At 32.5% G+C, this 23,517-nt stretch overlaps 1 long non-coding RNA gene across 1 annotated transcript; it reads left to right on the forward strand.

Moving 5' to 3' along the window:
• Positions 1-817: 817 nt before the first annotated feature.
• On the forward strand, positions 818-9,160 carry LOC129221447 (uncharacterized). Its single transcript, XR_008580515.1, has 3 exons — positions 818-1,014; positions 4,243-4,306; positions 9,027-9,160. It is a non-coding gene; the product is annotated as an uncharacterized LOC129221447 (long non-coding RNA).
• Positions 9,161-23,517: the final 14,357 nt, after the last annotated feature.

The raw sequence follows: 23,517 nt of genomic DNA on the forward strand, positions 1-23,517 counted from the left end.
GTGTAGGCATGTGTGTGTGGGTAGTTGTGTGTATGAATGTTTGTGTGCGTGGGGGCGGGGTATGTGTAGGTGTGTGTGTGTGTAAGCATATGTGTTTGTGTCTGTGTGCAGGCATGAATGTGTGGGCAGTTGTGTGTATTTGTGTGTATGTGTAGGTGTCTGTATGCATGCATGTGTGTATGTGTTTGTGTATGTGTGTAGGGGTATGTGTGTGTATGGTGGTGTTTGTGTATGTGTGTGTATGTGTTTGTGTGTGTGTTTTGGTGCGTGTATGTATGTGTGTGTGTAGGATATGGACGCAACCTGGAGACGGTTTTCGCTAGACAGCATCGTGAGGCCGGCCGACGCGACGGGTGGTACTGGCAGAGGGTGGCGCCGCGCCGGTGGGAAAAATGATAGCACGCCAAAAACAGTCAAATGAAAGCAATAAGCAATCGTGATTGCTCAATAAATGAATACAAAAAATTTTCACTTTTCAGATATAAACGACACAACATATTTCAGGCTGAGGAAAAGTTGTAGAGAAAGAGTTTCTAATTTGTAAATGTAGCAAAAAATTTTCAAAGTTGGAGAAACAAATGTGAATGCTGAAATTTGTTGACTTTTGAAGAATTTCCGAAGCATCCAGTATTATCTAGAGTTCCTATATGAAAAGGTAGGGACTCTAGTATTACCATTATTTAAATATCTCTCCGATTTCAAGAGATGTTTTCACTCCATAAAAGATACCTCCTTCACCTCTACTCACGTTTAGAACTGAACTGAAGAAATCTCTTATTTACATTTTTTTTTTTGTTTTTCAATTTCATGTTGGCGCTTTGTCGGAGGAGGATTGCGTGCTTGTTATTATTGTAATACCGGTTTTTCTAGAGTCCAATTATTATTTTTTGTCATTTCTTTTCTGAGTGCATCGGCACTGTTTATATCATTAATTGTGAAGCTCACCTGTGTCAAATATCAATTGCTAAACATTTGTGTTGAATTTCTTTATTCCGTCAAATATGTCAGATGACTGTAAGTGTTAAAAAATATTTTATGTTATATTATGCATACATTTTTGAAAGAACTTTAACAACTTTGTCAGTTTGTTTGTAATAAATACTTGTTCAGATTTCTCATCTGATCATATCTACAGAATCTTTTAACGTGAATTTGAAAAGTCTCCTGAAGAACTCATGTATTTTATCGCAAAAAATAGTTATTCTCAATGGGCGTAATGAGTTTCACTTTAAACGTTTAGAAACTATAAAGGTTTAATCTCTTCGAGATGTGTAAATTTGCTGGAACTCAACTGTATTACTATTTTAATCCACTTCTAATCTCGAAAAAAAAGGCCTCTTGATTTCATAAAGCTGCGAGGATTATAAAGCACTTTTGTAACCACAATAGTGAAATTAAAAATAAATAAATAAATATAAAAAAATTATGTGTTGCTTTTTCTGGTACAAGAATATGTTGCATTAGTAAATAAGCATTATTAAATGATTGTGATGAAGCATTGTTGTACCTCCTGTTAATGGAAACAATCAAATTAAAAATTTGGTGGGCATACATACCCATGTAAATTAAAAACTATAAGAGAAAGGAGAAAGGGAGACATCTTCCATGCCTCAGAACTAGGAGTGCAACAAATCTTCTCTGTCATAAATCAGGGTTGACAAGTTGTTGACAGTTGGAGTGATTTTATTCGGGCATAACCATAGCTATTGCCCTCATGTCAAAAATCTCCTTTTAACGTGGTATTTGACACTATTGTCAAAAACCTAAATTTTTTGTTTAAAACCTGTCTAAACCTGTAATATTGGCAATAAAATTACCTTAACAAGAACAAGTGATCCTTAATTTTAGAAATTGTGATTTCATGCACCAAACTTAGTTTTTAAACTGTTTTAGATTTTTAAAATGATGCACTATAAAAGGTCCCAAATTTTGATTCAACAAGTTGCTAGTCTGTAGAATAAAAGGGCTATTATTATAAGTAGCAGTATATTTAAAGGATACATAAATAAACCATACATTTTTGGCTAACAGTTACATATTACAATTAGTCCTATTCTAAATCTTTTATCCCTAAAGCATGCAGTTACCGCATGCCAGTTTTGAAGTTTTTTTGTATACCAAGTTCATTTTAAAGTTTAGAAAGTATCAATCAAAAACTAGAAAAAAAATCTTCTCAATTGAGCTGTATTTGTTTTACAGATTAGCTATTAGAAACTTAAATGAATTTATCGTTTAAAGCTAAATACTAGTTCATTTCTGATTAAAGAATATTTATATTAGTTTAAAGAAAAAGTAAATTACAAAGGGGAAAAAATAGTGTCACCAAACATACTTAAACAATTTATAATTAATCATTGATCAACTTAGTTTTACCAGGTTACCCCTAAGTGCAAGGGTGCACCCCCCTAAATGTTGCAAAGGCCCCAAAAGTGAAAAATAACCCCCAAAAGCAAGAACCATCCCAAAAAAAGTGAAAATACCCCTTAGAATACCTCCCTTCCCCTAAAAATTTCAATGCTTCCATGACCCCCCATTGGTGGGCACCCCTAATTTTACTTAAAAAAGAAAAAAAAAACAAACCTTTGGAATTTTCAATATTAATTTGAATTCTGAAATTTAGAATTCAAATTATGTTTTTGCAATCATGAGTTGCGGCAGGACCCTACACATTGACTACCCCACTGCTCGTTTCCAGAAACGGTTCCTGTCCTTCCTCTTGGGCGGTTACGCGTGCATAGTTGTGTGTGTGCGTAAACCTGTATGTATGCACGTTGGCACATGAGTATGTGTGTAATGGAGCATGTGTGTATGAGCGTGCGTGTGTGTAGGACATGGACGCCACTGACCAGGAGTGGCGACTACCGGAAGGAGTCGCGCCAGCTGAGGACAGTGGGGTTGAAAAAGGAACCAAACATCAAGGACGCTCAAATGAAAACAATTAAAAATCGTGATTACTCAAAAAAAAAAAAAAATTAATTTGAATTTTGACATCATGAATTCAAATTATATTTTTCGCAATCACAAGTGTGTGTATGTAGGCGTGTGTGTTTGTGTGTGGGGGGTATGTGTGTTTGTGTGTAGGGGGTATGTGTGTAGGCATGTGTGTTTGTGTCTGTGTGCTGGCATAAGTGTGTGGGTAGTTGTGTGTATGAATGTGTGTGTGTGGGGGGGGGGGTATGTGTATGTGTGTGTAGGCATATGTGTTTATGCGTAGGTGTATGTGTTTGTGTGTGTGTATGTGTTTGTGTACGTGTATGGAGAACATGGACGCAACCTGGTGACGGCTTTCGTTATAGGTGCAGCATCGTGAGGAGCCCGTTGACGGTGATAGTGCGGAGGGTGGCGGTGGGAAAATAAAATCAGCTAACATCAAAAACAGTCAAATAAGAACAATAAGCAATCGTGATTGCTCAAAAAAAAAAAAAAAAAAAAAAAAAAAAAAACGCAAGTTCTGACATAGAAAGATTTTTAGATTGAGTAATTTAGATTGATAAAATATTTGTAACTAATTGTTTAGTAGTTAATACGTTTAAACAAAACTACTTTGAAAACTGGATTTAACAGTTTTTAATATACATAACTATTATTACAGCATAACAAGTTAATTTGAATGAAAATTTATAAACTTATTGTAACTACATTTAATTTTTAATTAGATAACTTGATTAGTATGATGTGTAAAGTATACCAAGTTAAATGTTTTTTCAAATGAGAAAATCTTATTATATGTTTATAAAGAATGTCAATAATGACTGTATTTGACAATAATGTCACCAATATTTGAGTTTTAGTCAGTTTTTTGAGCTTTAGACTAATTTCTGACATGAATACATCAGCCCCTGATTGCCTAAATGACTCATCAAAATAAACAGTAAACTAAATAATAGCTGACCTGAGGATTCTTGTACTTCAAAATACCTGATCCTGATTGTATCCTAATTTTTAGTTATAAGTTCATGATATTTGTCACTGTTGTGTACTGGTTCACCTTTAGCTTAAAATTTTATCACACAACTTCATTTGTTTATATTTAAGTTTCTGTAATTGCTTCAAGAGCAGTTCTTTATGTGTCGGGACCATTTGCCTGGTAGAAAACAAATCTCATTTTTAATAGATTTCATTATGATATTTTGTAATACTCTGAATTGACTTACGAAGTACAAGAAGCAGTTAAGTGTTAAATGATTATCGTGATAAATGTTATTTAAACATGTTTTAAGTTTGTATCTTCATTTTTTTTAGATTGAAAATTGATACGTTGTAAAATGCCTGCAATGATCCACAAAACTGCATTCTAATTTTTCAGGTATGTTATGAGTACATTTGGACTTATCTTCATTATGTATGCTGAACTATTTTCAAACTTTAAATCTATATAAAAAAATCTCCCCCCCCCCCCTTTTTTTATTGTCTTAAAATGCTACGTATGTCTGTTAGCATCATTTGAATATTTGCAGTTTGAACTTTAGAAGGAAGCAAATCATTCCTTTCTCCGGGTGGCTGCTTTTGGGTGGTGGCAAATCTGCCCTATTTGTCTGATTATTCACTGAAACTTGATTCTTGAACATGAAGGAAAATGGGTAAGGGCAGCACTTTTAAGATTGGCCCAACTCGGAAAAATTCGAAGATTAGGCACTGATTTGAAGATCTGGACAATGTAAATCCAGTTAAAATGATAAAAGATGCATTATAAGTTGACAGAAACAGCATTAATGGGATATGTGAGTTCATAAGAACTATTCTGGATGATTGAAAACTGTGTAGCAAAATTTTGTGGAGTGTTAGAAGGCACAATAGCAGTTAAGAATCATACTAGAATATATGGTCTCAAACCTAAAGCTGATGCGTACAAAACATGCACATAAAACCTGGAAACTAATGGACGTGAAACAAGGTCGCAAATAGTGATAAATTACTACTCAAAACATTTAAAATGGTGGAAAACATATAAAGCAAGAGGACCATTCCACCATCACTTGCGGGACAGTCACAGTCACACGCTTTAATTTCACCAACATTTTGTCATATCTCTTAATATTTTAATTAAACAGGTGTAAGCACATTTTTTAATCTTTACATTTGATACACAGATCCTCCAGACACAGTTATATTTATTAAATAATTTTGTTGTTTCAAATTAAATTTATTTGAGTGCGTCACGTGCGGGACACTCAAAGTCAACCTCTTGTAACTCGCTATATAAGTTAGTTAATATTTTTGCTATATCAATAGCAAAACAAATTGTAGATTTTGAAAACTAAGGTTCGAACGTAAAGGAAACATATCTCTTTTGTTGAGAAACAATAGTTTACACTGTTGAAAAAATGTATTTCTTTGAGATGGAGCCCTTACAGGGTTCGTACGCCCTTGAAAAACCTTGAAAAGTGCTTGAAAAAAAAAGTTCATTTTCAAGTGCTTGAAAACCTTGAAAAAGTTTTAAAACCTTGAAAAAGTTTCTTAGTGCTTAAATTCTCCCAAAAATCAACGAATTGTGCTTAGAAGTTTTAAAAAAGTATTTCACCAATGCAATTTTCTGAACATGTGTTCAGTATGCAACATCGCGAAAAATTGCTTCCGTGTTTGGGATTTCAATCCTTTTGCATCTTGTAAATATTTTGATGTTTTTTACAACCGAAAGATATTTTGACATATGGTACCTTAGATTAGTTTATTTTTTGTTTAATTTCATTAATTAACAAAGAAATTAATTTGGAAACCATGACAACATTGACCTTACTCGGGTTTCGCGGAAAATTGCTCTTGTGTTTGAAATTTCAATCTTTTTGCATCCTGCAAATATTTAAATATTTTGGCTAATCAAATGTTAGTTTCGCATATGCTACCTTAGATTAGTATTTTTTTGTTTAATTTTAATAAAAAACAAATAAATTTATTTCATGGGAAACATGCCACGTCGAACGAACTCAGACTTTGCGAAAAATTGCTTCTCGTGTTTGAAATTTCAATCTTTTTGCATCTTGCAAATATTTAAATATATTCACTAATCGGATGTTATTTTCATATTTGCTACCGTCGATTAGCATATTTTATGTTTAATTTCAGTAAAATATAAGTTTATTTTATGGGAAACATGACAACATTAAACTTAATTCGCGAAAATTTGCTTCCCTTGTTTGAGATTTCAATCCTTTTGCATTTTGTAAATATTTTTATATTTTTGGCAATTAGTAGTTATTTTGACACTGCTACATCAGATTAGCTTATTTTATTTTTTATTTTAATAACTAAAGAGTTAAAGAATTTATTACCTTGGTCTTGTTTAATTATTTGCTAATTTATTTTTGCAATTTTGAATGATTATCTTTACCTAATTTTTGGTCATAGCAGATTTTTTTTAAAAAAATTTAAATTTCAGCAGTTGAGCTTTTTTATGTCTGCTAAAATAAATAAGGTGTATAACAGGGGTGGTTGTGTTATGATTATTCACTTGAAATCCAGTAGTGTTCGTTTTTATGCTTTTACCTTCCTATATCTCCAATTTTCCCCTTTCCCTCAAATGTTCAAAATTACTACTTTATTAAGGTTGTGGGTACTTGGAGCTTACCGAAAGAGGCTTTAATCAGCAAAGGGGTAGATAGCTTAAGGAGGGTCATTAATCTTCATTTGGATCTAATAAATTGACCAGTACAAGCCTAGCTAGGCCCAGTGCCTGTTGCTGGTTATCAACAGGCACTGGGCATGGTATTTCTATGCAAAATATTTTGACTTAATAAACTGTTTTATGAATTGTATGCATAGCAAAAGTTGTTGTACATATGTATATTCAAGTAATAGGGGTCTTAGTTTTAAAAATTATTCCCCCCCCCCCCTCGCCCCATTTTGCTCTTTGAAACTTTCAGGTAATTTTTTATGAACTCACAAATCACCTGAATATTATTGCCTTTCTAAATTTAAATTCTAATTTCAACAATAACCCATTTTTTCCCAAAATAAAACTACTTTTGTCATAATATATGTCAACTTCTTGTGAATCTTTTCAATTTCGAAATATGGCTCTATAAATCTGAACTTGCACATTTTTTGTCTATTGCAAGTTAATCAATGAAAGCTGAATAGGCTCAAGTTTGCATTCAGAGTATTTATCACTGCTTAAGCTGCTTTTGTATATTTTGAGGTGTAGAGACTGGACTGTGGACTTTCATAAACTTTTCTTACTTCCTAATTTTTAAATTTACTCGAGGACAGTTGAAATGCCTTATTGTCTGAACAGCTAATAAATACATACAAATAATTGATTTGCATACTTATAAATGATTTGCAAACCTAATATTTTTAGAACTTAATAGTGAAAACTGAAATAACTTTCTGGATAGTGTTTTTGTCCTAACCGCCCTTATATTGTAATAAACCACTGTATAGATATTGGAAATAAATGTTGAAACCCGGGGGGGGGGGGGGGGGGGGGAGTGACTTCAAAAACTCCTCTCTGGCAATGCCATTGAACTTGGGTATTTTAGTTTCTTCCCATAAAAGTTAAAAGCACTTATGAAAGGTTTTTTTTAAGTATTAATTTGCTGATTCTAGAAAATATACAAACCTCTGACTGCTGCAACCTTTGAAAAACCTCAAAATTAAACCTCTGGGTATCTGCTTCTCTTTATGACCAAACTTTTCAAACATTTTCAGAAAAACTTTCAACGCAGTAGATCTTTCATCAAAGCGTCTCTCGTTGTAGAAAAAGCAATTTTGCTTTCCTATACTTTTTTGTATTATTGCCTTATTTCTATGTGTTTGTAGTAAATGAAATCTGCATACAATATTTTTAGTACAAATTTATGATATTGCCTTGAAAACAAAATTTTTTACCTTGAAAAGTACTTGAAAAGTGCTTGAATTTTTTTCTGCCTAATGGGTATGAACCCTGCCTTAGTAATATCATTAATTTGAATTAAAGTGAACTTAATTATCAAGTTGATTTTAAGACTGTTTTCAAAATTTGTCAACATAAATTTTTAAACAAAATTTTGTGGTTAATTATAGTCACAAACTTCTTATATTGCGGCAAAGTGAATAGAAAAGAACAATATTGAAATTGGGTGTTTTAATTATTTCGGTAAACTAAAACGATGCAGTTTATTATAAATTCATCAGAGTCAGAGTACCAACCAAAGCAAGCATTACATATGTGCATACAAGTAGTATTGGAAATGCTAATTTAAAAATAAATGTTACACTAATGTATGGAATACGTTTTCTAGGTTTTAAAATGAATAAGCTGGGTATAATTTTTAATAAATCAAGTTCAGTCAAGCTCTGATAGAATGTCGTTGTCGGAAACGATTCTATGGATTCTTAGCAAATTTATCCAAGGTGTAATGATGATGCCTGGATTTAAATGTTTATTTTAATCCATTTTTAAAATTATTTTTTTAAAAAGGTTTCATGTAATCCAAAGTTTTCAACATTAAAACCTACATTTAAGCTCGAATCTGCTCATAAAAATGATAATTTGTTGAAAAGTATGCCTCATAATGGCTTATTTAACTCTGCCGGCAAGCAATATTTTTAACTCGTGTATCTTGAAAAAAAAAATATATATATTGTGCCAATTTTAGGAGTGCCCATCTCACACAAAGGTATAGACTCCCTCCTCCCCAATGCTATGGAGTACTCAAAAAAATAGAGAACCCCTCCCTCCAAATGGGATAATAAACCTTCTAAAATTTACCTCTCCTAGAATGTTGAATCAGAAATACTGTCTGCGCCATGGGCTCCCATGTTGAAATTCGCAAGGATGCACTGCTCCTCACCCTAACCAATTTAACTGCTGCCTAAAAAATTGAGAATTGAACCTCTCTAGTTCTAATATTAGGGAAATTTCAGTAACTTATGTGCTTCTAACTATCATTTGGTTCTATTATTGCCATTAACATTTTAATGTGCTTTTTTTCCCTTTTAACTTTTTTGTTTTATGTTTCTTGCATACATTGATCTCTTGTTTTATTTTCTCGTTTCCGATCAATTTCACTTCTTCAAGCTTAACTAACAACTTTCTTCTCTTGCAGGTTGTGATCAACTTTCACTGTCCTCCTTTCATTTCTGTGAATACTTTCCTTTTCATTCTTTTGTCTCAGAAGCTAATTTTTCAGCCTTCAAATAACTAACCTTTGTATATATTTTTATGAAATAAATGCTTTAATTTGTTAACAAATCAAAAAAAAAAAAATATCTGTGTGTTTATTTAGAAGTATAAATAGCTTTGGTTCATGTCACTTTCAATCACGACTCAGAATATTTTTTGCACAGATTAAGAAGCTTCACCATACCCTTGAAAAAGCTATTTGCATTAGCTTTTTTAAAATTTATTATTTATTTCTGTTCATAATATATTTTACTCACCAATAGCTTTATTTATGTAATGAGTAAAGAAAGGTTAATGTAAATGTTAAATAAATAAGTTGTAATTTCATGAGATATTTCTTACTTTAATAGATAAAAACTAATTCAAAACAAATAATTCATTGGTGTTTGTTAAGCTAATATACCATTTAATCAGGCTATACCTTTTAAAGAACTTTTAAGAGGCCATATTTTTATTTGTATATTAATCCATATTAAATAGATTTTAGAAATACTATTCATCTTTTTTAAAAACGCATGTTTTCATTTGAAACTTGGGAAAGAACATTATCGTTTTTTTTTTCTAATGCTTAGTCATTTGTTGAAACATTTTTTTTTTTTTGACTTTCAAATTTTATGTTATTGTTGAGTATTCATTGATTTGACAAAGTTAACTAATAAATTATACTAATATATAAATCCATAAAAGTTCACTATTTTTCTTATGTGTCTTCTTTAGTTGTTTAGTACTGGTTGAAATGAGTATGTTAAAACATAATATTAAAATATGCAATTTCTGAAACTGTTTGTTTATTTTTGTTTTGGAGCATCGTTTTTTGAGGTGTGTCTTCTGTTTTATAAAATTTTAAAAACAGTAAACTTTTTTTATTTTGCATCAAAATTTTAATATTGAAAGATTATTTTTACACTAGTATTATATTTTATACTTATAAAATGAGGAGTTTTCTTCCAAAACGGATTATATCCATTTTTAAAAAAAAAACTTTTTTTTCATTTTCAGAACGTCTAATATAAGCGCTGTCAACCCATGGATTTCTTTCTTTTCGAAGTGTTTTATATATACTGTTAAAAAATGCATAAACATTGGTTTTACCACCTAAAACGGTATATATCCATTAAGGTGGGCCCAAAGAAGGATATTTTCCAGAAGCAACTTCTAATTGCAAAAAAAAAGTTGTGTATTGCCATCCTAAACATGAGAAAAATAATTTTAAAAAATAATATTTATGTCTTCAAATCGTGCTTTTGTAGCAAAATTTGAAAAAAAAAAGGTAAAAAATGGTCAATTTTCAAATATTTTCATAAGATTCAAATGTTTTGAATTTTTGTTCTAATTCTGTGTAAATGCTTCCTTTTAATAGTCTTTTAATATATCTTTGATTTACATTCCATTACAGTTTTTAGTTCTCGCATAAGCCACAAAGTTACGTGAAATCAACCAAAAATCGACGTTTTTAGCTTATTTTGTATATTGGCAGTATTTCTTCTTTTAGATCCCAGTTGTGTATTTCTTTACAGTAAATGTGCATTATACTGCTCTTTGCTGGAACTGCAATTATATTCTGTTGCATTAACAACCCAGAACCCACCCCAAGTTGGTGGTTGAACTTTGTATCCCCCCTGCAATTCCCAAAAAGAATGGTTATTGACAGATACATTTGTAAAGTAACTTACAATCATAACAACTATATGGTTTTAAACAAGTTTCTACATTTCGATCAAGGCTTGAAGCTGGACTTGTGACTCAATTTTTGCATTGAGGATCGCGAGCATAAAGGTTTTCACATTAATCCATATCGTTTCTCATCCCAAAACTCCCTACCTACGGACTCACCAACAAGTTTAATAACCCATTCTACAGCCGGAGTGTAACAGAGGAACATTATGGGTAAAGCATCAACTGTTTTTGTAAAATTAAATATTATTAAATTAGAAAGAACTGAGTCGAAGAAATCAAAGTCTTGAAAACTGACTTAAAAAACTAGCAAAAGTATTTGATGGATATTGTTAATGTAGTACAGAAAGGAAAATGTGAATTTGATCTCGCTCCCACAGAACCAAGACGTTTTAGTCATTAGCTTTCGTTAACGTGTGCTAACGGAGTGCTGGGGCTGTATAATATTTAAACTAAACTACTAGTGGCATAAAGGCACTCGCAAATAATATCTTTAAACATTATACGTCTATGGTTTGATATAATTAAAATTTTAAAGAAAATAAACTTCCATGAAACATGGACCTGTACATTTATTTAAAGTTATGAAATATACAAGTCAGATGTGTGACAATCTTCCAAACATTGGATCCGGTGATTCAAAGAAATGCTTACTTTGTTATTTTTGAGAAATCAATATTGGTCATGGCAATGCACTAAAGGCGAAATATAAAGGAGTTGGATTACAGTAGGGTATCTATACAATGCAAAAGACTAACAAGCAAAAAACACTTCTATAGCTATAAGAGAATTTCTTCCATCAGTATTAAGATTTGAAGCTTCGAACTACAGCAGTTAGTTGACAAGTCAAGTGTTTACTTCCTCCGCTTCAGTAATGATGTGAAAAATAAGGATATTTTATCCTTTCTAGTATTTGCTTAAATATGTATTCTTAAAATTCCCATATCACGCACGGGCAGTGAAATGGATTATGAAACTGTTTAGTGAATCTACAGAAATTCATTTGAGGTATTAGACGGAAGAGATGGATGCATATGAAAACCTTTATATTTTTCAAATATTAGTGCCAAAACTGAGTCGTAAGTCCAACTTCACACTTTGATCGGAACGTAGAAACTTGTTTAAAACCATATAATTATTATGAAAGTTACTTTAAAAATGTCTTGTCCTTGTCAATACATCAGTCTTCTTGGGAATTGCAGGGTGGAACACCAAGTGCAATCACCTTTTTGGGGTGGGTTCTGGGTTGTTAATGCAACACAATATAATTGCAGTTCCAGCAAAGAGCTGTATAGTGCACATTCACTTTAAAAAATACATAACTGGGATCTAAAAGAAGAAATGGTGCAATATACAAAATAAGCTAAACACGTTAATTTTTGGTTGATTTCACTTAACTTTGCCTCTTATACGCGAACTAAAAACTGTAAAGGAATAAATATTATCAAAGATATATTAAAAGACTATTAAAAGGATGCATTTAAATAGAATTAGAACAAAAATTTAGAACATTTGGATTTTTATAATAATATTTGAAAATTGACCATTTTTTACCTTTTTTTCAAACTTTGCTGCCAATGCGTGATCTCATATTATTATTTTTTTCCCCTTGTTTAGGATGGCAGTCGCAACTATTTTTTTGCTATTAGAAGTTGCTTCTCGAAAATATCCTTTTATCCGCCCAGCCTAATATCCATCCCCTTATTTCTCGTCAGTTCTTTTACAGCAAAGTGGAGCTTAACCTTTATTTGCTGGTATCCACTCATTCACTTTAATATCAAAAGGGCACAGATCCAAATTTGAATTTGACACTTCTAATTCAAAAGTAGTTCACAAATGAAATAGTGGAGCGAGACACTGACCTAGCATTTTAAATCAAGCATGATACCTGTCCGTATTAAGACATCCGAACACCTTGTGCAAGTATGTTATCAGTTAGACAAGCGAGACTTCAAATTGTGATTAATAAGATAATATTAATTAATTGATATTACTATTAAATTATGATAATTAATGATTAAACTGTGATTAATTGAAAAATTGTGATTAATCTACAACGTTTTTTATTTGAATCGGCTTGAGTAGTTTCATTGTTCATACTTAATTGGATCAAAGGACCCCCCCCCCTTTTTTTTTTTGAAATGTTCAATGAAAAAAATAAAGTAAGTAGGAAGGAATAAATAAGAGTAAAAAAAATAACATTAAAAAATGTTGAATATTTTGTTTCAATTTTAAAGTTTACTTCTGAAGAAAATGCGCATTTTTTTTTTTTCTTTTGCAAAAAGGAATGTATCCAAAATAAAAGTGGCAATTTAGGTCTGATAAAATTGTGAAAAAATTTCTTGACTTATGCCTGTAGTCACTTGTTATTCTACCAAAACGTTGTAAAAATCTCGAAATTCTAACAGTTAGTGTTTATGTTTTAAACTATTTTTTTCGTTTTGCCAAAAAAAATATAAAACTGGATATAATCCATTTTAAAAGTAAACTAGAAAATACGTGTTTTTTTTTTTTTTGAAAAAGGGATGATACCCACTGTTTTACACCAAAAGGGAATATATCCAAAATAAAATTGACAATTTAAGTCTGGATAAAATTGAGGAAAAATTCCTAGACTTATGCCAATAGTCTCTTGTTATTCTACCAAAGCATTGTGAAAAATTCTGAATGCTAACAGTTAGTGTTTGTGCGTAAAACGTTTTTTTTTTTTTTTTTGTTTTGTTTTGCCAAAAAAATATATAACTGGATGTAATCCGTTTTGAAAGTAAACTCCTCAAATATTTATTGTAAATGCGAGGTAATATCGTTTTATGTTTTTGCCAATAGATGGCAGCAGTAAAAAGTCCCATTCCCATTGAACTTGCGTTGGACGAACCTCGCCGGTCGACCGGTTGCTAACCGCAGCATTCTTGAAAGCTACCGGTTAATTGGTTGCTTCCGATGTCGTTTTATGACGAGGCAATAACTGCAGTCCATTTCCGTGACAAAATTTTGTGCTGCCATCTAGTGGTAGAACAACAAGTTTACTTCTAATTTTTTATAGTTGATTGCAAAATTAGCGGAAAAAATATTGACTGGAATTTTGTTGAAACTATTTTTCGAATACATAAGTAGCCAATTAAGGAAGAAAGTTTTTTTCTTTTTTTTTCAGTGAAGAGAGGAGATGTTACGTTAGTTCCAGTCCGATTCCGCGTCAAAAACTCGTGCTGCTGTTATCTGGTAGAGCAACTTCTATTTTATTATTAATGATTGCAAAATAGACGAAAAAAATTTTGACTGAATTGGTTTATTATGATTATTTTTCGAATACGGAAGTGATCGACTAGGAAAAAAAGCTCTTACTTTTTTTTACAGCGAAAAAAAAAGGGAACTTCCGTAAAAAAAAAAAAAAAAAAAAAAAAAAAAATTGCTAGCTGTTTAAATTCGTTCGAGATTTTTATAAATCATTACAAAATTAATGTTCAATTGTGACATAAGGATATTTATTAAACAAAGAATATAAAAGTATGTATGTGTGTATATATGTGTGTATGTTTCTATATACAGGGCCTGATTATTGCTGAAAAGGCCATGGCCTATGTCCCCCGTTCTTTAGGGGCACCTAATGACCCGAGAAGGAATGTAGGGGGGGGGAGGTTACAAACGTCAGAAACAAAACGGACCGAACTGATCAAATTTTAATTTTATGAGCGGAAAAGGGCGTTTTTCTTTCATATGAGGGAGAAAAAAATGCTCGCAAAAACTAAAATAAAATATCCATAGAAACCCCTAATTTTCTGCATCTGATAAAATTTGTTCCAATGTTCCAAAATAATTAGAACGTGAATTATAACTGTTCTTGACTAATTTCATGCTAAACTGTAGGTAAGCGTTAAATTAGAAATCCATTGTTGATAACGGTCATCGTTGAACAATGCTTTTATTAAAATTTGTAGCGTGAAGAAAATCATTAAAATGAAAGATATGTTGTCATTTTTTCCCCCTTCGAATATGAACAAATAAAATTCCGGCTATTCCTGAAATCGGAGGATCTAAAATTTTTCCTTTCTGGTTAATTTTCCACAATCTGTCAAGGAATTTTACATTTTTTTTTCTTTTTGTTCAAGCCTGGCTTGTTAGACACGCGTCACTTGACGTAACTTTTATTTTCGAGTTAGACCGTGCAAAGTTGGGTGACGCAGCTAGGAAATACAAATCATTTTTGTATAATCGATGAAATAAAGCTTGTAATCCAAATGTCGTTGCTTTTCAGCGCGGAGGGAGGGGGGGGGGGGACATTACTGAAATTTAAAAATAATAAAAATGGAAAATGAACTTTTATTTTTCACTTTTCACTTTCTTGCACAATGAACAATTTTAGAAATAAATCATTAGAGTAAAAACAATTACATTTTAAAATTGTTCGCAGCTATGAAAAATATCAAACGTTGTAAAATGATCAACAAAAGTTCATAACACAAAAATAATTCACTTCATGATAATTCTGGCATTATTAATTAAAAAATAATATAAATAACACTGCAAGGAAAACGCAGAGGAAATATAAAAACAAATAAGTTTTACTAAAAAGCATAGCATTTAATAATGTAAATATCATAAAAAATATAAAGCTTGATATTTTTTCCTGAAAGTAAAAATGAAAATTAATAAATAAATAAGTATAAAATGATAAATTTGCAAAACCTCCCAGACCCGTGTTGTAAAGTCGCGGAGAAGTCTTTCTTTGTAATACTGAAAAGATGTGAGCAGAGACAATCGACTGCAGTGGAGTTTTAATATCCGCAAGCTCATATCTTTTTTGAAAGGAAAAAGGGGTTCCTTGTAACCCCGAAAAACGTTTAAGCACACTTTCCTTTATTTTTGGCTGTGCATTGCGGTTTCACTCGCGTTAATAAGACAATAACAATGTAATAAAAAGATATTTGAAGTATGTCACGCTATGACATAAAATTACGCACCCTTTTCCATCGATATTTTCCGATAAATAAGAAAACCGAAGGAAAAAAAAATCAATTAAAAATAATTAAAAACCCTTGATTTAAAATCTTGCATGATATTATCGGCAACTTTAATAAAACATATCTTTAAAATTCCCTCTTCGCCAACCGGATTCGAACCCGACATAGTGGCAACGGTAGCCAAACGCCTTACCGATTGAACTCTCAATCGCTTGTTAAAATTTAACTTAATCAACCATTAAATGATGCTTTCCAAAATATTATCGATTTAATTTCAATTTATTGCTGCTCCACTCCTGTTAGTCATAGCGTGATGTTATATAACCTATAGCCTTCCTCAATAAATTGGACTTCAACAAAAAAAAAAAAGGATTTTTCAATCCGAAACAATAGTTCCTGACCAGGAAACATCACGAGTTCAGTAATCATGAAAAAAGTTAAAAATGGTCGCATTCGAAAGAGTATCTTTAGAAAAAAATTTGACCCAAATATTGTGTGCCCTCGTCCTTTTGTTTTTGAGATATGGGGGGTCAAAGTCTGTCGAAATCTTACGAAAATTCGCCAAATTTAAAGACTTGGCAAGAAATGGAAAATACCACGTGATTTCATCGCCTGCGTCTAGCAAGACTCTCATTTCCATTTCTGGTCATCTGCAAAGCGCGTAAACGATGTTTCGAATTAACCCTTTACTTGTGTGGGTAAAATTTAAAAGTAACTATGAAGCCTGTGAAATGGAAACTAGTGAGCTTTATCCAGAGGAGCTACAACTTCATAACGAAATTGAACGTAGGATTTAACTTTGTAATCATGATAATAATGCATTTCAGAATTTAAGTGCAATTCAAGTGTGTTTTACTTAACTAATTTAAGTTTGTACTCTTGTAATGAAATGTGTTGTAAGTAATTAATAATTATGTACGAGAATTAATATGAATAAGTAAAAAAAACATGCTTATTAAAGCTTATATATTGAAAATAAAATGGATAGTTTTTGATGTTGAAAGAACATGATCATGGATTGCAGTATCCCAGCTCTTATTTATTTTTTCAAAAGTTATTATCATTCATGAAGTTTTATTGTCTGACCACTGCTAGCGAAAATGTTTAATTTAAAATCGAAAAAAATAATAATTAAAAAAAAGAAAACAACGGATAGTAAATGTCAAAAATTTGCACAGCAAAACTAACGATGTCGGAAATTACTTCATAACAGATTCTTATCAAAAATTTTATAGTCGACGTTCATTACAACAACCCCTGTAGTTCGAAAAAGTCTGTCACTGCAACTGAAAGTCGCTATAACGTAAATGCACATCATATTGCATGTTATTTAGTCATTTTTAAAAATACTGAAGTCACTTTTACCAATTATGTTTCACGTTAAAAGGGAATTCAAATACGAGCAAAATAAAAATCAATACAGTTTTTTTTTTATTTGACTTGTTAGAGGGTTTACACATAACTTGAAAACGATACACATAACGAAAAACACACTGGAAATAACTGACAGAAATCGTTTTTTTTTAATTTGAGAACATGGTTTGAAATCTTTAAAAATGTTTTCTTCGTATTTAGATACTGTTTAAGACTTCAGATTTACGACTTTTCAAAAAAAAAAAAAAAAAAAACTTTAAAGTGTGTTTACCGTTTCTCTACGGTTATCATATTTTTTTCCAAACAGTTTCATCATCGAATAAACTCTTTCAGTGGAAATATTTCACCCGAAGAAGCATAAAAGTTTTAAACATCAGTTTTTTAACAGACAGTCTTAAGAATAACAAAAAATTCCATTGTTTTTACAATAAAATAAAAGAAATATTTCGGGCTGTGGCGTTTTCCCCTATACAGTTGCACGTTAATATCCCGGAACAGTGACCAAATATGGAAGTGAAATGTCTTGTCAGATGCAGATGTTGAATTCGCGCCGTACCTTCCATTTCTGAACAAAACTCGCTAAATTTGGCGACTTTACTAAAAATTTCGGCAATTTTTAAGACATCATATTTCGATAACGTGGTCACGAGGGCACGTAGTTTCAGTGCCATAAACATGTTTTCCAATGCTCTTTCGAATGCCACCAATTTGGAATTTTTTTGAATTTCCTTGATCGTGATGTTTCCTGGTGAGATTAGTTGCATTAGCGCGTTCAAACTAACAAACTCTATAGCTTTATATTATTAGTGATGATATTTACATTTCTAAAAGCTATGCTTTTCAGTAAAATTTATTTATTCATTTATATTTCTGACGTAAGTTCTGATTGTACGAACAATCTAAAATGAAATTGTTTCCATTTTCATGATATATTTCCATAATTGAACTTGCTGACGTATCGCCAGATGGCAGCCCTTGTGACGCGGAAAGAGACTGAAAATAAAGGTTCGTGTTTTATACGATGAGTCTCACCGGTTGATCTACCGGTAGACCGCAACTCTAGCTGGTTGATTGGTTGACGGAGCCACGTGAGGTTTTTGACCAATATATGTATTTTTCACGTGCGTGTTATTCGTCTGCGTCATGTCTGCACAAGTAACCGGTGATCAACCGAAACTGTTCGAAGAAGCATTGGTTTGTGAATTGCCGGTTAGTAACTTCTGACGTCATTGCTGTCACGTGATTATCCAACCGGTCGCTACCGTTCGTGCTCGTCGAACGTAAGCTGAATGTGGGAACGTTTTTGCGGCGTAGATCCGATGTTAGAGTTTTAAATAAAACGCTTCTCAAATAAGTTTTTGAAAGTTTGGTTCAATTTTGAAAGTTTACTTTTCATTTAATATATTGTACATAAGAAGTAAGGTAAACCGGGGCACGTTTACGAGGATTTTTTTAAAGAATTTTCTAATTTTTATGTTTTAACCTAGGAATTTTTAGACATGGAGCAGTTAATGAAGTCAACATTTCTATATTCAGTTGTTGCTCAGCTTGTGTTTTTAACCATAAAAATTTTTTTTTGAGTCCAAGTCGATTTGGGGCACGTTTACGCATCGAGTGGGACACATTTATGCAGATTAAAAATGATACCAAGGAGTACGTGAAATAGATACTTAACCAAGTTTAAATATTTTCTTTCTCTTAAAACACTTTAAAAATAAGAAAATCACAAATAATTAATTAAAGAACATTTTATAGGCTAAGCTAAAATCATAGGGCTAATTAAAAACAGAAACTATTTAGTCATCTTCATCACGATTAGATTTCAATAACAAAAATAAAGTATTTCTTTTCGCATACTTTTCGTGGGACATCTAAAGCATTGAACCCCGTCTTATCCTTTTTTCGATTTGTTGTGTGCTTTGTTTTGTGTTGATGCATGCACAATTTTCTGCTTCGTAAACAGAATCGATCATTAATTTCCTTTTTACAGAGTGTACTAACTTTTTCCCTGTCGCAGATTTTGGTTTCATACTTTTTTCTTTTCTGTTTTCTAGTTCTGCTTTAATAGAAACTTGTAAATTTTAAAGTAATTTCTTCTTTTTGTCTTGTTCTGCCTATTGTTTTTTTTTCTTTGTAGCTTCTAACTGCTCTTGTCTGAGAGCTTCGTTAATCGGAGTATCAGTTAGGGCTTGATCCCCTTTGTTTTTCCTTTCCTGGTTCCTAAGCTTTGGTTCTACTCTTTTAAATAGTCTCAGTTGGAGTAGTCCATATGTGACGATGTGGAAGGCGTACTGGGAGAAATACTTGGATTATAGATAAGCCTTTTCATTATTTTGACATCTAACGCTGTTCTGTTAGTGTTTTTAACGTAATGTCTTACCATCTTTAAAATAAAAGAAATATGTTAGAGGCTGAATAGTGTATAAAGTTAAAGCTGAATAGGCATGAAGACATCACTAAATGATTGTAAGGTATAAGATATGAATGCATGGGCGGAGTTAGACTTTTGCGTCTTGGGGGACTAACCCCCAGAGTCGTCACTTGTGGGGTCAAAGGGAGTTCTCCTCCCTCAAGGATTACAGAATCATAATGTTAGTATACATTTGTGTATGTATTTTGTTGCAATTTTCCTTAATATGTACTGAGTATGTACTATTTCTCTAATTATCCTCCAATTAAACTTTGATGAAATGTCAGGCCCAGTCATAAAATAGTGCGAAAATTAAAGGATGAAAAGAACACACAAACGTGTGTATGTGGTAAGTTCGGTAGGAAGATTGGAATCGTTTCGTGTTGCTAACATACACTGTCTTTAACCTTTTTTTTTTTTTTTTTTCAAACTTTAACTTTACCGAGGTGGGGCAAAGAGTTTAAAGAAGGAAACTGACGCCTTTGCCCATATTCCTTCAAGTTGTATATCAAAATTTCATAAATGAAATAGGGTAAATTTATAAAACATAACATAATTTTGATTAAGGTAAAAAAACCAACGTAAATAAAGCACAAATTTTGAAGAAAATACAGCATATAGCTATTTCAAGGCTACAATGGAACCTCTTCATCAGTGCAAAAAGCTCACCAACACAACCAGAAGTTGCGAGAGAACGAGGTTTCCACACGTAAATGTTTGTGTTTTAATTAAGTGTTTTAAGTTTGTGTGAATCATTGTTTTAGTTTAACTTATAACAGGGAAGGTGAGAAAGAAGGACATAACAGGGGACGTGAGGTCTCAGAGACCGCTTTGTTTTATTTTTATTTTTTTTTTAAATCATGTTCTAATTAAGATACATTTCTGAAATTTCTCAGATGTTATTTAGACTTTTATTAGTAAAAAAAAAAGGTTTTGAATTTTTAATTGAAATATACCTTTTCTGGAGACATTTCGCTGGAGCCATAAGATGTTTTGAGAAAAATCATATGCTGCAGTAGATAATAATTTATTGCTCGGAATAAAGTTACTGTTGAGCATTGATCTTTTATTAGTTGCTAACATGTGTATTTAAATAGACAGGGGCGGACTGGCCAGGTCGGCTAGTCGAGGATCCCCGACTGGGCCAACCGCCGAGTGGGCAACTTCGAGCAATTTTTTTATTGAACTTAATACAACTAAATTCACACCTAACATTCTTTAAAATGTCAAAAAAAAAAAAAAAAAAAAGTATGCAATTTGTTTACTCTATGTGAAAGAAGCGTTTGGAAACAGGTTTTATTTTTTCCATCCTAAGCAGGGACCAAAGTAAATAGCAAAAGTGTACACGTGCAAATGCTTTCCTCTCTTATCAACTTTCTCTCTAGTTTTTAGAGCTCTGGGAGCCATGACACCCACATTGAGGAAACATAGGGGGGGGGGGGGGGGGGGGAAGAGAGAAAATGGGATCCGACACGGCCTGAAAAAGGGCCCGGGACGAAAAGAGAGCGTTAAAAACTTTGTACATTTATTAACAAAAATTGAAGGGGCCTGCACCATTAGACAAAGCGGCCCCGCTCTTCCACAAATGCATGGGCTATGCTTTGGAGTTTTGATACGTACATCATCGCCTCAGAACAACCATAAGATATCTTAGTGTTATTTCTGGGATTAGTAGATTTCTTACTGTTGCTTTGAGACATGAGCAGGGGCATGCACAGGGGGGGGGGAGGACACTTGTTGGCCGGTTTCCGAGCCTGAAGGGGGCTTGAGATTGTTTAAACGAGGGCTGAAATAAATTTTGGGACGTAGGGGTAAACAAGATGGAGGGGGGCCCTTAAAAGTCATTTGTGACGGACCCCAACATTTCTGTGCACGCCCCTGGTATTTACTGATTGTGACAGATTCAACTAAATGCTGCCAGTTGGCTAGATATTTCATTAGCCTATTGTAAATTATCGCTATACGAGTACTTTCTTCTCAGAATCGCATACGGGATAGGAAGTCTGGACTACGATCGGGGCGGCAGGGGCGTGCGCAGAAATTTTGGGGCCCCTCACAAATGACTTTTACGGCCTACCTCCATATTGTTTACCCTTATATTTCACGCCTAGTTTTAAAAATATTGGGCCCCCTTCAGACTCGGGCACGGGCCAACAGGTGTCCCTCCCCGCCCTGTGCACGCCCCTGAGGGTTGGATACACAAATAGCTTTTTTTAAGGGGGCCAAAGAAATTGAAAAGCTTACCCCCCTCATTACAATTTCTCATAGTGACGTTTTCATGACTTTATTTTCAAATGTGTTTGATTTTTTTTTTTTAATTTTTTTTCTTCAGGATCCTTTAAGACTAATTAATGTACTTTTAAGTACATAAATACTATGCACTTTTCTACTTTGAATGTGGAAGTAAATTATCTTTAACATTTCATGCCAATTAAACACTAAACGCTACATCACCGAGATGCTGTAAAAATGAACGGTTTTAATTAGGAACATTTTCATAATGATTATACACGGACAAGATTATTGAACAAACCCATACATCGTTTAAGTTTTTTAATGAATTGATATTTTAACCATACAATATTATGTAAATAAGAAAATTATAACTTTAATAAATAGGTTTTATTGAAGAATTCAGAAGCTACTTCTTTGAGAATTTCAAAGCAGTTGCTGATTTGTTCTTAAAAATAAACACTACATACCGTTTCAACTAATATTATGGTTTTGCCAAGAAACTATCATGATTTATTTCATCTTGCATTTTTTATAAGCTGAAAGAAAAATCTTATATATCGCAAATAACTTCTAGGATTAAAATGACTTTTCTAGGCACATCCTCACGCAATTAAAAAAAAAATGCTAATTACTGATTTCATTAAAGAAGAATTTATAGACGAATCGCGGTGTATTATGTTCCTTTGAGTTCGAAACCAGCAAGTTAAATTACCGTTGTGATCTCTGACTCTAGTATTACTTCTTTAGCAAACAAAAATGCATTTATTCAAATATGATTCTTGTCTTTTGTGTTCTTAAACATAGCTTAAAATTTCACTTATAGAAATTTCCGTGGAAGATCTCCGTAAATCTTTTATCTGCACTATAGCTTAAAATAATTTTGCATTTTTTAATTGTTCAAATTCGAAACTTTTTGTTGAGAGCTTCCGATGCTTCCCTGTTCGATTAATTTTACCATGGGTAGCCTAAAATTGCATTTTTAAAATTCCCATTTCGGAGAATTTCTGAGAAGAGCCCCCGACATTCTATTGTAAACAGGGATAAACTAAAACGGACTTCAATTTTGAAAAAAAAAAAAAAAAAAGATAAGAAAACAAAATCGTGGGGGAACCCCATCTTTTCCCACTCCTCTAACATTACCGAAAATTGTAAAATTGCGGTTTTGACATCAATTTTGAAAATATCGCTTGGAAAGGAACTAGAACCCCTTCTCTCGATTCTTTTCTCCTTAAGTCTATATAGATCAACTAACTTTTAAAATTTCTGGGGAGATTTACCCGATTCCTCTCTTTTCTCGTGTCCTTTCTATGTTGTCTGTATAGAAGCCTAAAGATGTGCCTCTTTTCAAACTTATAACCATTGGTATCCTTCTTTCAAGGCACATAAAAAATGTGTCAGTGGAAGCTTTATTTTATGTTTCACAATTTCCTTTTTTTAGAACTTTAAAACTTGATTTAGAGACTTAAAGGAAAATACTAACTATAGCTGTAGTATAGTGTCTTTGTTCGGCTCGGGAAGAGTCGAGATCCAGTACTGTTTTAACTTTTTTAATTTACAGAGATGGGTCAAAATATTATTTTGCCGACTGGGCCCAAGTCAGCCAGTCCGCCCCTGTAAATAGATAATAATATGGTATCCGTCCAGCGTCCACATCCCAGGTAGACCTGTCGCCTCTTGCCTGTACAGTATATTATACAAAACCAGTATTTTTTTTAAGAGTTAGTTTTAATTAAAATTCACAAAGCAGTTGGCAATTGTTAGTT

This window comes from Uloborus diversus, chromosome 4 (genome assembly GCF_026930045.1).
Source record: "Uloborus diversus isolate 005 chromosome 4, Udiv.v.3.1, whole genome shotgun sequence".
In the NCBI taxonomy this organism is placed as follows: domain Eukaryota; kingdom Metazoa; phylum Arthropoda; class Arachnida; order Araneae; family Uloboridae; genus Uloborus; species Uloborus diversus.